This window comes from Callospermophilus lateralis, unplaced genomic scaffold (genome assembly GCF_048772815.1).
Source record: "Callospermophilus lateralis isolate mCalLat2 unplaced genomic scaffold, mCalLat2.hap1 Scaffold_167, whole genome shotgun sequence".
NCBI classification, from domain to species: domain Eukaryota; kingdom Metazoa; phylum Chordata; class Mammalia; order Rodentia; family Sciuridae; genus Callospermophilus; species Callospermophilus lateralis.
The window spans coordinates 281,946-298,271 of record NW_027512751.1 but is presented as its reverse complement, the minus strand read 5'-3'; the positions used below and the strand labels follow the sequence as shown (position 1 = coordinate 298,271).

Genomic DNA, 16,326 nt, shown 5'->3' with positions numbered 1-16,326 from the left:
TTTCTCTTTGCAATTTTGCAGCTCTGTATGTTCTATAATGTTGTTGAATTATAACTGAGGCACGTTTCTTAGTCTGAAATGAAACAAATGTTCTGTGCATTCTGAAAGTCGCCTGAATGACAACAGCAGCCCTCTGCATTTCTTTCATTTGTCTCCTTACCACCCACCCTCTGTATGATGACTGGATCTTAATAACTGCCTTTTGTAACTGAAGGACTTGTAAGTGATGCTTCTTTCCACAAAGTTTTGCACGATATGTTCTCTGAATCCAAATAACAGTTTTCCTGAGAGAAAGGAATTTTCTTCTCATCATCACAGTTCTAAATCTCCTCTGAATAAGGGTGGCAGTTAAATGCATAACTTTTAAAAGTCTCCTAGTTTTCATGCCCCTAAAAGTAGCCTGAAGGCGTACTTCAGATTGCCTCAATTGGTTATACCTCTGAAATTGTTTGTTTCTTGCCTTCACTGCTTGGTATCTTTGCTGTACTATTTTTGTTGCCTTCTTTAACTTATTAAAATACATTTTCTGCTTGTATCTTCTATAGCATGACTGAATAAGTGTTGCTGCAACCTGCATCTTTCTTAGAGTTTGTCTAACTCTTGCTCCTCTAAAACTTGCCTGAAGAGTATTAATAGCCTTTAAAGTGGCCAGGTACTTTTCACGCTGAATTTTACCTTGACAATATGCTCTGTATCTTACTTGAATTGCAGCAGCTGCTCTTCTCATTGCATGGTATCTTACTCTTGACTGATACATTTTAAACATGGCTTTAATTAAAGTGGCTGCAATGTGCATGTGTTGAATATGTCTTCTTACTCTAATACCTCTATAAACAGCTTGGATTTTAATTGCTGTCTTCTTTAAATTAAGATACTCCTTTTGTTGATGGTTTGTAATTTTGATATCTCGATACCACATCTGAATTATGATAGCTGAAGCTCTGTAGATTGCATATTTCTTTTGGGCTCTGTAAGCTCTATATTTAGATTGTATAGTGATTGCTGCTTTGCTGAATTTCTTTATTCTTTTTCTCACTTTCATACCACGGTAAGCTGACTGTAAAACTAGCACAGCCATTTTTGTTTTCAAATACAAACGATGTTGTTCTCTCCCAATTCTGTAAGCTCTATAATACATTTGAATCAAAAGAGCAGCTTTTCTCATGAGTCTCCACCTCTTTTGTTGCACATGCATTCTATAGTATGACTGTATGATGGCCGCACATTTGTGCTTCCTTTGAATTTGTCTTCTCAGGGTTCTTCCTTTCCATGCAGACTGAAGCACCAGTACTGCATGATGGAGTTCGACATACTCCATACGTTGTTTCTTTCCTATAGTCCATGCTCTTAGATGTTGCCGGATGATTAATGCTGCTGATTTTAACAATCTGAATTGTTTCTGGGCCTTGTTCATTCTAAAAATAGACTGAATCTTGATTGCAGCTTGATGTTCCCTTCTGATCTGCTGCCGGACTTTCCAGCCTCGATAAGCAGACTAAAGAGAAATCACAGCTGCTCTTTTCTTTAAAAAATGTGTTCTTATATCATAAGCAGATTTGTGTGCCCTGTACTATCTCTGAATTTTCATTACCGACCAAAGAACAGATTGTTATTTTTCCCTTTTACTGTAGCCTCTAAAAGCAGTTTGAATTTTAAGAGCCGCTAGAGATTGTTGTTTCAATAGTCGGCAAACTTTGTAACCTCTGTAGACTGCTTGCAAACAAGTAGCTGCTCTTTTGACTTGCAAGAAGTTCTTCCTCTGATTGACTTGTACTTTGTATGCACAATAGTAATTCTGAATGACAACAACTGCTTTATAAGTTTTCAGGTAGTGCTGCCGCATCCTTCTCATTCTGAAATAAGACTGCAGCGAAACAGCAGCTTTTCTTTGCAATCTCATCTGCTTTCTGACCAGGTATCCTCTAACAAAAGCTTGCAATTTGATACAGGATTCACGTATCTGCACATATTCTTCTCTCTTTCATGCAGCCATTTTCTGTGTACGGTACCATTGTTGGATTAATAGTACAGCTTCTCTTAAAAGTAAATATTGTTTACGTGCTTGTTTATTCTTGACAACTGACTGCAACTTTATTGTAGCATTTTTTAGACTCACAAATTTCTTTCTGGAAATATAAGCATGATAATATGACTGAATCTTTATAATAGATGTTAAGATATGAATAAATGTTTTCCTGACTTGCATCCCTCTATATGCAGACTGTAAAACAAAGACAGCAGAACGTGTTCTCTGATAAGTTGCTAGAACTTTCCTGGCTGAAATGTAAGCTCGGAAATTAGTCTGAATTATAATGGCTACTTTCTTCATCCTCTTATATTTCCGTAATTGCTGATGTTTTCTTATGTGTGCCTGCAATCTGATAACAATCTTCTTAAGGTTTAAAAGTCTAAATTTTTTTCTGTCGCATTCTCCAATGATTGGAAAACATAAGCAGCTCTAATTTGTCTGTATGAATTCTGAGCCTTCATTCTCCTGAAAGCTGCCTGTAGTTGAATGACTGCAGCTCATTTCTGTAAGTAGTTGGTGCGCTCAATCTTTCCTTTAAGGTATGCTCTGTAGTACTTCTGGATAGTCAGTACAGACTCTTTCTTTCTTTTATATAACTTTTGGGCTTGAAAGCACCGAAATCTTCTCTGAATAATAACAATACAAGATCTAATATAAATATATTTCTGTAATTCTCTGTGCCTTCTATACCATGATTGTATGACAATAGCAGACTTTTCTTTAGCTTTTCTCCTAGAATGCCATTCTCTAAAAGCTCTTTGCGATATTACTGCAGCTTTTATTTGTAATTGCATTTTATGTTGCTTCCATCTTCTGAACACAGATTGGATTATAAGGCATGATGATTTTAACCTTTTATATCTTTGTTGATCTTGTTTTCTTCTTAAACTAGCACGCCAATCCCTTTGAAATGTAATTGTGGACCAAAGATATCGTTTATAAGATTTAACAGCAATTATCATTCTTATTCTAGATTGCAGGATGACTGAATAATATTTCAATTTCAGAAATCTTTTTCTAGTGGAATATCTTCACCAATACCCCTGGGAAAGGTAATAAAGGACAAAATGTAAAATAGACATAGCTTTCTATTCTTAATACTTTTGAAAATATTAAGTTTTCTAATACCATGCTTAAAAATGAACACATTAATTAGAAAGCCAATATTTCATTGCTAACATCTTGTTTATAATTTAGTCTTTACAGTGATACAGCTGTAGTCAATTCAGAAATCCATTTCAATTCTGATTGTATTTACACTGCATTTGTATTACAGAGTCATAAGTAGCAATTTTGTTATATTAAAAGGAAAAGAAATATTTTTGATATCTATTGGTTATATATAATTTCTGAAGACTTTATTTCCAGATCTTAAATATTTTCTTTATTTTATGGTTGTTAAACTATCTTATTATGCTTGAAAATTCTGTACGTAAGGCATCCTGTACTATAACATTACAGGAATGATAATATAAACATAGTGAGCCCTCTGTTTCCATGGATTTCCCATCCATGAATTCAAACAGGTGAGGGTGGAACATTTTCCAAAAGAAAAAAGAAAAGAAAGATGTGACTGTATTGAACACGTACCAACTTGATTTCTTGCTATCATTCTCTAAACAATAAAGTCTAAAAACTATTTATACACTACTGGCATTGCATTGAATACTAGAAATACTATGAGAGAATTCAAAGCATACTGGAGGATGAGGATGTGCATGGTCATACACAAATACCATGCCATTTTGTAAACATACAGATTTGGATATCTGCTGGGGTCCTAGAACCAATTCCTCATGGATACCAAGGGACAACTATACAGGAGTTTGAGAAACAAATGAGCTAGACCACTTTCAGGGTTATTATTGTTATTAAAAATAAAATTACTTTCTTTTACCAAATATGGGGATTATAGATATATAATATATGGAATGAATATATATATATGGAATTTTGGAAACACTCTAAAGTAAGCAAACTTTTGTCTCTTGAAAAGCCACAATTATAATGTAGCTTCTTAGTCAATGAAACAATATGTTGGCTCAACAAACAGGACTGCAGACTTTCCAGCCAATTCCAGTTGCTGATATCTACATGATCCCAGGTTACTGGTAATCAAGTTCCAGATAATTCTTATAGAAACCTGTCCAAAACAATCTATATATTGTTGATTAGGAGAGGGGCATGTTGTTTCTTATTATATATTTTTTCCTTTCATGCAAGTAGAGCAGTATAGGGACTGGGTACCAAAGAATCTACAGAAAAAAAAGAAAAGAAAAAAAAGAAAAAATCTCAGAATAATAAGTAAACAATAAATGTATAAGCTTAGTACTATTTACATTTGTAGCAAAACCATGAAATGCTAAGGTGCATATCTAACAAAATATGTACAAAATCTATATGAGCAAAAATTCAGAACTGATGAAATATCAGAAATTTAGATCTAAATATACCATGGTCATGTATGTTTAGGAAGACTCAAAATTATCAAGATGTCAATTCTTTATTTTGATTCAATCCAATCTCAATCAAAATCTCACCAATTACTTTGGATATCAGCAAACTGATGCTAACATTATACAAAAAAGCAAAGGACCCAGTATAGTCAACACAAGGAACATATTATGTTAAATAGATATTACATACTTTGGCTAAAAAGAAAAATAACATAGACATTCTATTGACTAATTATAAGCACTATTTTCATTATATACTAACTAAATGGGCTTGGAAGAAAAATGTGTGTATTATTTGTTCCCAAAGAGAAGTTTCTAGGACTCATTATTAAGATAAAGCTATACCTTGGTAAGGTACATGGATTCAAAGTAGAGTGATGCTGTATGCCACAATGTCCCATGCAGTGGAAGACTACAAATCTCTAATACAAAATGAAGACAGCAAGATGCATAGAACTAGAGTCTTGTCCCTTTCAGAACAAAGAAGGCATTTCAATTATGTTTCAGTCTTATGCTGAATGTAGCAAAGAGATTCACAGGTAGTAAGGAGACGCTAAATATTTTTTAAATCAAATATAGTCAGCTTTCTGTATCTATGAATTCTACATTATTAAATTCAACCAAGAGATTGATATTCCAGAAAAAAAAGTGCCTGTTCTGAACATGTACAGAATTTTCCTGTCATCATTATTCCTTGAACAATACAGTATAATAACCATTTATACGGCACTTATATTGTGTTAGGTATTATAAGTAATATAGAAAATTGAAATATACAGGAAGATGTACATAGATAATATGCAAATCATATACATTGCAGATTTTGGTATTCACAAAGGGGTCCTGGAATCAATTATCTTTGGATATTAAGAGACAATATTAGAAAAAGAATTCTAATATTTAATCATTGAAGATTTTGTTATATTTTTCCTTCTTCCTTTAAAATGTTACTAGAAATGTTTAAGTTAAAAAAATTTGTTCAGGATACTATACCTGAATGACCATTGCTGCTTTATTCTATACATTTTCCAGTTTTTCCTTTTTTAACATTAATAATTTTCTTTGTGCTAAGACTCTTCTCCAATATTTCTGAATGACCAGTGTTGCATTAATCTTTCTTTTCACTCGTTGTTTGGTTAGAAAATTTATTACAGCTGACTGAATAATTCTTGCAGTTTTGTCTCTCTCCTTAAAAAACAAAACAAAACCAGCAAATGTGAATTAAATACTTAATTATTTAAGACTTTATTCCTTATATGATAATTATTTTTTTTAAGTTAATTAAGTTACTACAGGACTTTGGGCAAGAGCAAATTATTTCAGGTATTATTCTTTCTAAGTCAGACACTGTATGGGAAAGCAGGTTATGTTTCATAGTTGCCAAAATGTTAGTTGTTTTAGATAGCTACTGAAAACTGGCCATAAATATAAATTTACTGTAATTAAAAATTTGAGGAGCAATAATGAATGTAACCTATTTCTGAAATATCTATGAAAAATTTTATTAGACGACGACTACTTGTTCTATTATTGTTGGTTTTCTAAATATTAAGTATAATATTAGTTAGTAGGTAGGAAGCTGAAAGGGTTAAAATAATCTGTTCTGCTCAACTGGTCAAGAGACCATTTCTCAGATTATTAAAAATGGCATTTTTCTCAGAACCTAAGAATGAAGCTATTTTATGTTAATGAAAAATTTTGTACTGTTGGGATCACAAAAGAAAGCAATAAATAACATCTCTATCCCTGTGTCCAGATCTTAAACATTTTGAAAAATAAAATAATGGACACCAAAGTACTGCTTTATAAAGGATAAACTGAAAAATGGTCTCAGGACAAACAAAATGGTCTTGTTAATTACTGCAAAATCAGACACTTGATGTCCATACCCAATCAACACTAGCACTAGGATAAGCCTCACAGAACACAACTTGAAAAAATCAAAAGGAGAGTCCTTCTGTAAGAAGAGCTGAGTCAAGCATCCCTAAGTTATTCTTCACAAATTTACAAAGCAGACAACATTATTCCCCATGCCCTAGGGCAGACTAAGTGAAAAGGTGGACAGAGGTGGAAAGGAATCAAATTAAGGAAATAGTAGTGATTAGAATATTCAGACCATGTCACCTCAAAACACATACATGCAATTATTAAATTTATCTTTTTAACTTCATATATTAGTAAATATAAAATTCACATCAAGAACCAATCAATTGGAGGCTGTATAGTAGCTCAGTGATAGAACATTAGCCAAGTATGTCCTGGGTTTGATCAACAGCACCATTTAAAAAAAAACTAGCATATTTTAAAGTACAATTCATATGTCTTCATTTTCTAGGATTACCTTATAGAGCTTTAGTTCTGATTTTATTTTATGTTTTCTCCATGCTGTCTGTATAAGTCGAGCAGCTCTTATTTCTTTACGAAGATCTAAAAACCTTGCACAAAAGAAATGACAAATAGGTAATAAGCACCTAAAAAAACACAAAAGATGAATACAGAAGATCAACAGAGAATATATACTCACTGTTATATTCTGAGACTTATTAAGAGTTTAAGAAACCCTTATTTACCTTTTCATCTGGAATTGTATTTGACATATCTGAATGACAAATCATAGCAGGTATTCCACCAAGGTCTCTAACTGCAGACCTGACCAAATAAAAATTTTTCTTTTCATTTTCCAGAAGTTCTTTGTGGAGTTCTGAATTATTTTCTATCATGCGAGTAAAGAAAAAGAAAGAAAGAAAGAAAGAGAGAAAGAAAGAAAGAAAGAAAGAAAGAAAGAAAGAAAGAAAGAAAGAAAGAAAGAAAGAAAGAAAGAAAGAAAGAAAGAAATTAGAATGCTATAGCCCAAAATCAGACATGGCAAAGAACCAGAAAGGTTGATCAACAAAAAAGGATTAACCAGGATCAAATGATTTAAGAGATATGTCCAGAGTACTGTCATCAGATTCAGAGGAAGAATTTAATACCACTGAACCAGTTTTTGTGCATTCCACAGTTTGAGTAGTACACTGACATATAGCATCAAAAGGCACATACCAAGGATGGTAGTGATGGATAAGGTAATATAACACACGGCCATCTGAGAAAGACACTGTAAAATTCTCTACCTGATTGGAAATACCAGAAAAATAATTACTTGTTTTTAAATACTCATATAAGCTTTCATAGAACATTATATCCTTTTAGTAGTTAAAGAGTATCACACTAATTGTTAAGAGAATCTAGTATACCATATGCACAGCCGAATTCTCAAATATTAAATCTTAACCATTTCAAAAGTAGGATTTTATATTATTACTGTCTTGGATTAGATAGTATCAATCAAAACTTCACATCCTTCCCAGAACCTCAGGATGTGACCTTATTTGGAAACAAGGTCATTATAGATATAATTAAGTGACATGGGGTCATACAAGTAGGGCGAGTTCTTAATCCATTATGACTGGTGTCCTTTTAAGAAGAAAGAGACACACAGACAGAAACACAAGGAGAACTCCATAAGATGGGAAGAGGCAGAGACTGAAATAATGCACAGATGAGTCAAAAACTACCAAGCACTGCTGGCAACCACCAGTACTTAAGAACATGACACAGTTCCCTAGAGACTTCAGTGAGAGCATATTCCCTTCTCAGGCATGATATCAGACTTCAAGTCTCTAGAGCTGTTAATAGAATAAAGGTCTAGTTTGCAGTAATTTGTTATAGCTCTCTTAAGAAAATACGGTAATTATAGTCAATTCTCATTATCCGTGAACGCTGAATAGGGAATACTGACCACTTCTCAGGGGGGAAAGATACAGTTAAGTTGCTGTGAGTCTCTGGTCCAACATTTTCATCAGTCTGTAGATGGCATTGTTCTATGTATGTTTCTGATTCAGTCAGAAACAAAGCATGGCCAACAGCACTATATACTCAATGCCTAAACAAAGTTTGCTTAATGTACATACTTTGGAACATCACAGTTTTCTCTTATGAATTCTGCATATGCTTCTACTACACTTGATTGCCATTTTAAACAAGAATATAATAACAAAATGGACATCATATACCAGTTCTGTATAAATGCTTAATTAAGGGCATTTTTCCCCCTTAGTGATATATAAAACTTACATCATGCATTTTCCAATTGGTGACAACTTAGATAAGTTAAAATCTAGCATATAACAATATAATCATTCATGTGAGGAAAAATCTGCTTAAATCTATAAATTTCATTATTTAAGATATGTAAGAAAATATTTTATGCATTAAGCTTAATTGACATCAACCAAAATTATTTAAAGATAGTGAATTAAAACAAAAACAACCACAAAAAAACTTTACCTTCTTATTATAGAAGGCACAAACTGCATTTACCCAGTCCATCAATAATTTCACATTTTCACTATACTGTTCAAAGAAACCACTATTTCTTTTGTCTTTTTTCTTATTAATAATAGCATCAGAGCAGCACGACACTGCAGACAATGATTTCTTTATACTGTGTGTGTATTTTAGAAAGTGAATTTCTTCCTTTAATTGCTCTAAATTAAGGGAAATATCCACCTGAAACATATAAAAAAGGATAAATTCCTTAATTTTTTATATATTAGTTTATATTTTTAATGTTTTATTGGTGCTTTATATTGTACATATTAGTGGGATTCATTGTTACATATTCATACATACCCATAACATGATTTGTCAATGCCATTTCCTAGTACCCTTCTCCCCTTTTCCTCCTCTCCTGCCTTCTCCTTTCTTGCCTCACTTTCCTCTACTATACTGGTCTTCTATTTTCATGAGATTCCCCACCCTATCCCCCCTTTTTTTCCCTTTGTTCTCTCTAGTTCCACATCATGTTATTTTTGACGTACAGAATTAAAGTATCTATTCTGTATTTTGATCAACTGCAGGTTAAAAAAATAAAACCTAATCAGAAATTTTAAAATCCAAAAATAAAATTCCCAAAGTACAGAAAAATCTACATTTTCTTTAAGGACCTCATACATGCTAGGCAAGGCAAGCACTCTTCTACTAAGCTACATCGCCATTCTACAATCTACACTGATAAAATATCTAGTGGTTAAGAAAATGAGATTTGGGGCCACACAAGCTTAGATTCTCAGCACAGTTCCACCTATCAATGATATAAACTTGAGCTTCAGTTTCCTCACCTGTGAAGGAGACTTAACATGACCTAATGCATGTGTGAGAAATATTAAAATAGAATACATACAAAAATTATCACAGGCCTGAGACAGAATAAATTCTAATAAGTGGTAGTTATTATTGTGTTTATTTGATTCAAATTCCTTTTATAAACTAGTAATCAAAATTGAAAAATAAAAAAAAAACACAAAATGTTCCAAATGTATAATACCTTAAAAGCAAATACAATTTTCCAAAGCAATGCAAGAGTCTTTTCTCTGTGCCTATCCACAATATCCTTAGATAGGATTGAATTTCCTGCCAATAAAAATGCAGTCCATTAGCATGATTCATGTATATATATATATATATATATATATATATACCAATATTCAATGAGAATAAGTATTTCTCTGTTCAGTTTTTACCATGTTCATCACTTAATTGAATTCCTCATGATTTAAGAATTTGAAGAACAATGTCAACATTGTGCATTTTTTGAAGACGACTTATTGCAGGAATCCTGAGTTTCTTTGAAAGATTCCAGTTCTATGTGAGAAGTTCCATGGTTCGCCTAGTAGTAAAGAAATTTTCAGATGAATTTGCTATGTAACAATATATATGAAAAGAAATATTCATTTAAAAATAGTTATTACCCACATAAATCCCAAGAGTTTAAAGAGAGTAAGGTCAAAAAGACTCCAAATAACTATCTCAAAACTGTATTGCTCCATAGTTAATGAGTAGCTGTTTTTCATTTTTAATTTTTAAATATAGAAATTCATGAATAAAATGATAAGAAAACTGAAACATACACAAAAATATACATACATATCAACAAAATAATAAACTTCTTCAGAGAAAGAAAAAAAGGAAGGAGAGGAAGGATAAGAAGAAGGAGGCATGTATTAAGGTGTGCTATAATCTATTAATCAAGTTAAGTGTTTTTTTTGTTTTTGTTTTTATTTTAGTTATCATGGTAAATCCCATAGTCAGGTATTAGTGGCCTTTTTTTTTTACAGAGAAAGAAACAAAGGTCCAGGAGGAAGTTAATTTAATTGATCTAATTCATCATCATATACTGCTATGACAGAAATAAGACAGCAATTAAAATCTTGTTTCATCAGTTTCCATAACAACAGTTGGTCGAATTCTCTTTCTCTCTCTGTGTGTATAATAGTAATGCATACTATAAACATATTTGAATGTCTACCTAAAAAAGACATGTACTCCAGAGCTTGAATTCAAATTCCTAATGTCATCTAGGTTACCAATATTTTATCCACTACACAATAGGCAATATTTCCATAGAAAAAGCAAGCCTCATATGATGTTGTATATAACTAAAAGGTGACCAAATTATTTACAGAATCATAGTTTCTAAAGGCTATAAAATGACTTAAGATCATCCTAGACCAATCAATGTAGGAAACATTTCTGCAACAATAGACCAACCCATTACCAGTTTAACTGGCTGGTTTGAAATTCACATACACATAAAAAAAACACATAATGAGGCTGGGGCTGTAGCTCAGTGGTAGAGCACTTGCCTAGCATGTGTGAAGCACTGGGTTTGATTCTCAGCACCACATAGAAGTAACTAAATTAAATAAAGATATTGTGCCCATCTATAACTAAATCTGTCTCTCTCTCTCTTTTTTAACCCCCAAAGTGTTTCCTTGATAAGGGTATAACATATTGGAGAGTTCCCTAGAAATAAGACTATTGTCTCCAATCCAGAAATTCTAAAGAGACTAACTGAAGTACATGGTCAAAGTCAAGCATTCCAAAGCTGAAATAAGCAATCCATTACTAAAATCATAGCCAACTGTGAGGGATTCCAGTTTATTATTTGGTAAATATTCTGTAATTTAAAGTCAGGCTTAAAAGAGTCTATATCTCCATTTTACTCTATAAAATTTGGGCAAGTCATTCTATCACTTCATCTGATTTTAATCAAACATTAAAACAAAGTAAATGCTACTAAAGCTAGTCTGAAATGATAATGAAACTCATGAAGCTACTGTTGACATAAAATGTATTTAAGTGTTTAATGTTTTAATTAGTTTCATGCTCTTTCCCAGTCCTTTTCTGAGATATCAGTAGTTCCTAACCATGTACTGCAGAGCATGTACTCAAGTCACATGCCAACAGAAAAAAAAAGTGTGATAGGAGAAAAGTTTCTAGGCATAAAACTGATATCATTTTTTGAAAGAGAAATCTCAATTTTTTTCAACCCTAAATTTATTCCATTACAAGAAAGAACAAAAATATATATATATATTTATAAGTACAGAGTACGACATTTTCCAAAAAAAATTGGTCTATTCCATTAGCAAAATGATTCTATTTCTTATACTTACACATGAAGCACTCCACACTGCAAATCTACAGCAAGATTTGTAACAGAAAAATAAAATTCATTAAATGGTGTCTGAACATGGCTAACAGGCAATCCCAAAAAGCCAAGGTGACGGGAAAGATCACCTTCACCACTTAGGAAATCTCGTGAAAAAGCCAGAAAGATTTCTTTACTAGCCTACAAAGAAACAGGTTGCAGATATAATATTTCAATAGTATAACTTTTTATATAATAAAAGCAAATCCTTTTGGTCATTCTGTAAATATAGACATAAAATTAATTATAGTATAAAAAGATTTTCAGTTTCATATCAAATGTTAATACTGCAAATATCATACATTTTCAATTTAATGTTCTCTTTAAAATTTGCTCATAATTAATAACATACTACAAAACCTAGCATTAATTTGATAATATACTACATCAAAATTAGGTAAGAAATTTCCCTCAAAATTAATTTCTTAGAAACATAGTTTAGTTCATTTTCATGTCAAAATTAAGAGTAATAATGATGTACTGGTGAAAGGTTAACCAACAAAAAATCAGGAAAGGTAGAATTACTGATGGGATTCACTAAATAAACGTTCATTCATATTATATTCTAACATATTAGTCTCTAGAAATGTTCTTTCTGGGCTGGGGATGTGGCTCAGTGGTACAGTACTTGCCCCACATGTGTGAGGCAATGAGTTTAATGCTCAGCACCACATATAAATAAATGAATAAAATAAAGGTTCATCAACAGCTAAAAAAAATTTAAAAAAAACAAAGTTAATGTTCTTTCTAAACAGAAAATATGCCACAAGATCAACAAAAGTCTTAAATGGGAAATTTGAAATATATAAGATAAAATGAAAATTATACCTTGAATTCAGCATCTTTACAGAAGAGACAAGGATCATGATCAATAAGTCTGGAAAGCTTAGCATACCAACAACAATAACTTTTTCAATGTGAAAAAGCTTGGACAAAGCTTCTTCATGATCTTAGAAAAAATAATAACAAATTCATCCATGAAAGGCCAGTTTCACTTAAAACATAAAAAAAGTAGTAGCAAACAAATAAAAAAATCACACTATGTGCCTTTCTTAGTGTTTTACATATATGAATTCAATAAACCTATACAACAACTCTACATAAGAGGTACCATTTAATATTTTCAATTCATGGATAAGGAAAATGGGCACATGAGGAGATTTAGCTGGATTCATTCAACTGACATTTATGGAGCACCTACTATTTGCAAGCTTTGTCCTAGGCACTATATATACAGTAGCAAAGCATGATAAATATAATCTGAATAGGATTTATAATCTATTGGAGGGAGAAGATGGATAGAGACAAAAATAGTAGTAATAATTATACATAGTGAAGAGGAATAATGGGAATAAGGGAAAGGAAGGCAGTGGAAGCAGACCTATTTAGACTGGTTTCTTTAAGAAAGTAAAACATAAATAAAAACAGGAAGAATAACCAGAAGCCATTTGTGCATAGTGTGGAGAAAATGCAAAGGAAGCAGCAATGTTAACCATCTCTGTATAAATGAGGAACAGTAGGGTGTCTATATTCAGCTGCTATATCAGGATTCCAAAGCAAGCGATTCAGAATAAACATAGCCAACCCTGTGACATCACTATTGTCTTCCAAAGATTTGAGTTCACCATAAATTGTCTAAAAACAAAAAATTAAAACCTAAAGTCAGAATCATACTACCTCAAAAAAGGAATGAAACACTATTGGAGAAGAGTAGACAACAATCTTCTAAAGAACTGGTAATAGTCTATATCCTAAACAGTAAGGAAATGACATAGTCATTCAATAAATAACCCTTTAAAACTATACATATATAGTTTATGCATTTTTAAATGTTTACTTCACAAAAAAAGACAAAACTTAGAACTTAGATAAATTTTTAAGCATCTGACAAGGAGCTTTTACATTTATGTTTAAAATTTTTCCTTTAAGTTAAAGGAATATTACAGGTATATACCATTGCTGGGGGCAGTGGTATATACCTGTAATCTCATTTACTTGGAGGCTAAGGCAGGAGGAACACAAATTTGAGGCCAGCCTCAGCAACTTAGCAAGACCCAGTCTAAATAAAAAATAAAAAGTATTGGAGTAGAGTACTGCTGGATTCAATCTCCAGTACCAAAAATTTTAAAAAGTATTGAAACATTGTTCAAATTTAATTATAACCATGCAACTACAGATATCATGAAAGTATAACAGAACCCTAATTATTCAAAATTTTATAATAGTTAACAAGTACTATGTAATAATTCAAATCTGGATGACGTTTTTTAAGTAGTAGTCCATCAAATAATTGGAAAGTTGTGATTTGGCTCAGACAGTTGTAGGTACAAGGCTTGATCAATTACTAGCATTTTACAAGTCACTTAATATCATAGCTTTCACTTTGTTAGAGAAGTAAAAATAATAATACACATCTCATTGAGATTTAAAGAGACTTAAATTAGAAAATATGTTTTAAATAGCCTAGTCTTTTCATTTATAAATGTTCAAAAAATTAGTTTACTATACTATAGGTTCATTACAGCCAAGATCACATTATGTATATTTAAAAGACTACAGAAGTAGCTGGGCATGGTGGTGACACAACTGTAATCCCAAGTGGCTTGGAAGGCTGAGGCAGTTTGAGGCCAGCCTTAGCAATTAAGCAAGGCCCTAAACAAGTTAGCTAGACCTTGTCTCTAAATAAAAAATAAAAAAGGCTGTAGGTGTGGCTCAATGGTAAAGTGTTCAATCTCCAATACAAAAAAAAAAGAAAGAAGAAAAAGACTATAGAAATAAATTACTCTGTAACAATATGTCAATAATAAATAATGACATGGTCTACTTATCTAATCAGTATTTCCTAGTTGACCTTATATTTTATATTGAAGATGAATCAAGCTAAACAAATAATTTTATAACTTCTATGAGTAAAACCACATTTTATTAAAGAATATTCTAAGTATATAATTGAAAAATAAACTGTTTAAAACTAAAACATATCCTCACCTCTACGCCAATTCGAAGCCACAAAGGATTATAGGATAATAGCCAGTTCAAGACTTTCTGACGTTCTCCTGAAATATAGATCAAAAGAAAGACAAGTTCAGATCACTAATTAAATAAAGAGGATAAAATTCCACAGAAAAGATATCAGTGGAAAAAAAGAATAATCACTTAAATGAAGCATATTGTCTATATGAAAAATACTTCTATTGTTAACTATACATTATTATATTTATGTATGTGAGATTTGGGGCAGAAAAGCTAAAGCAAGTAAATTTAGCTTTGAAACAAAAAATAATCTCTATCTATCTATACACACACATACACATACACACACACACACACACACACACACACACACACAAAATGAAATCAGTGTCTGGAAGAGATAATTTTATTTTTATATTTATTGTAGCATTATTCACTGTAGCCAAGATGTGGAAACAATCTAAGTATCCACCAATGAAAGAAAGAATAAAGAAAATGGGTTGTGTCTATACACATAATGAAATACTATTCAGCCTCTAAGATGAAGGAAATATGTCTTTTTTCACAACATGGATAAGCCCGTAGGACATTATGTTAAGTGCAATAAGCCAGGAAAGGAAAAACAATCACTGTATTATCTTGCTTGCACATGTAATCTAAAAACATTGAATTCACAGAAGCAGAGAGAATGGGTGGTTGCCAAGGGCTGAGGAGATGCTTATCAAAAGGGTACAAAGTTTCATTTATGCAAGATGAATAAGTTCTAGAGATTTACTGTATAGTATTGTGATTATAGTTATCAAAGCTGAATTACAAACTTGAAATCTGTTAAGAATACATCTTAAATGTCCTCAACCAACCCATCCTCCCCACAAACGTAACTATGTAAGGTGCTAGATATGTTAATCAGCTACATTGTAGTTATCATCTTACAATATATATGCATATTAACATCACACTGTATATCTTAAATATATACAATTTTTATCTGTCAATTATACTTCCTTCAATAAAACTGGGGGCAGGGACTAAATGCAAAATTTAAAAAATTAACCAGTAACCTTCTTACCAATATCTTTCCAGAGGTGTTTATCTTTTCGAACAATTAACTGCCTATTTTCAATTTCAATTTCAAGCTTTTTAATAGCTTTAACAATTTTTTCAGATGTAAATAAACAGCATGCTGTGCGGCGTAATCTATTCAACCTGCACCGTGCAGTATAAGCTCTGAGAGACATTTCATCTTTTGTAGGCGCTCTAGGAACACTTATTTTATGTTGATTCTCCGCTCCCAAAAGAAGAGTAGCAGCATTTTCTGGGTAATAAAAAAAAGG

At 32.0% G+C, this 16,326-nt stretch overlaps 1 pseudogene; it reads right to left on the bottom strand.

Annotated features, from left to right (window-relative positions):
* The window catches only part of LOC143387380 (abnormal spindle-like microcephaly-associated protein), a 48,359-nt pseudogene that overhangs the window by 14,438 nt on the left and 17,595 nt on the right, over positions 1 to 16,326 (bottom strand).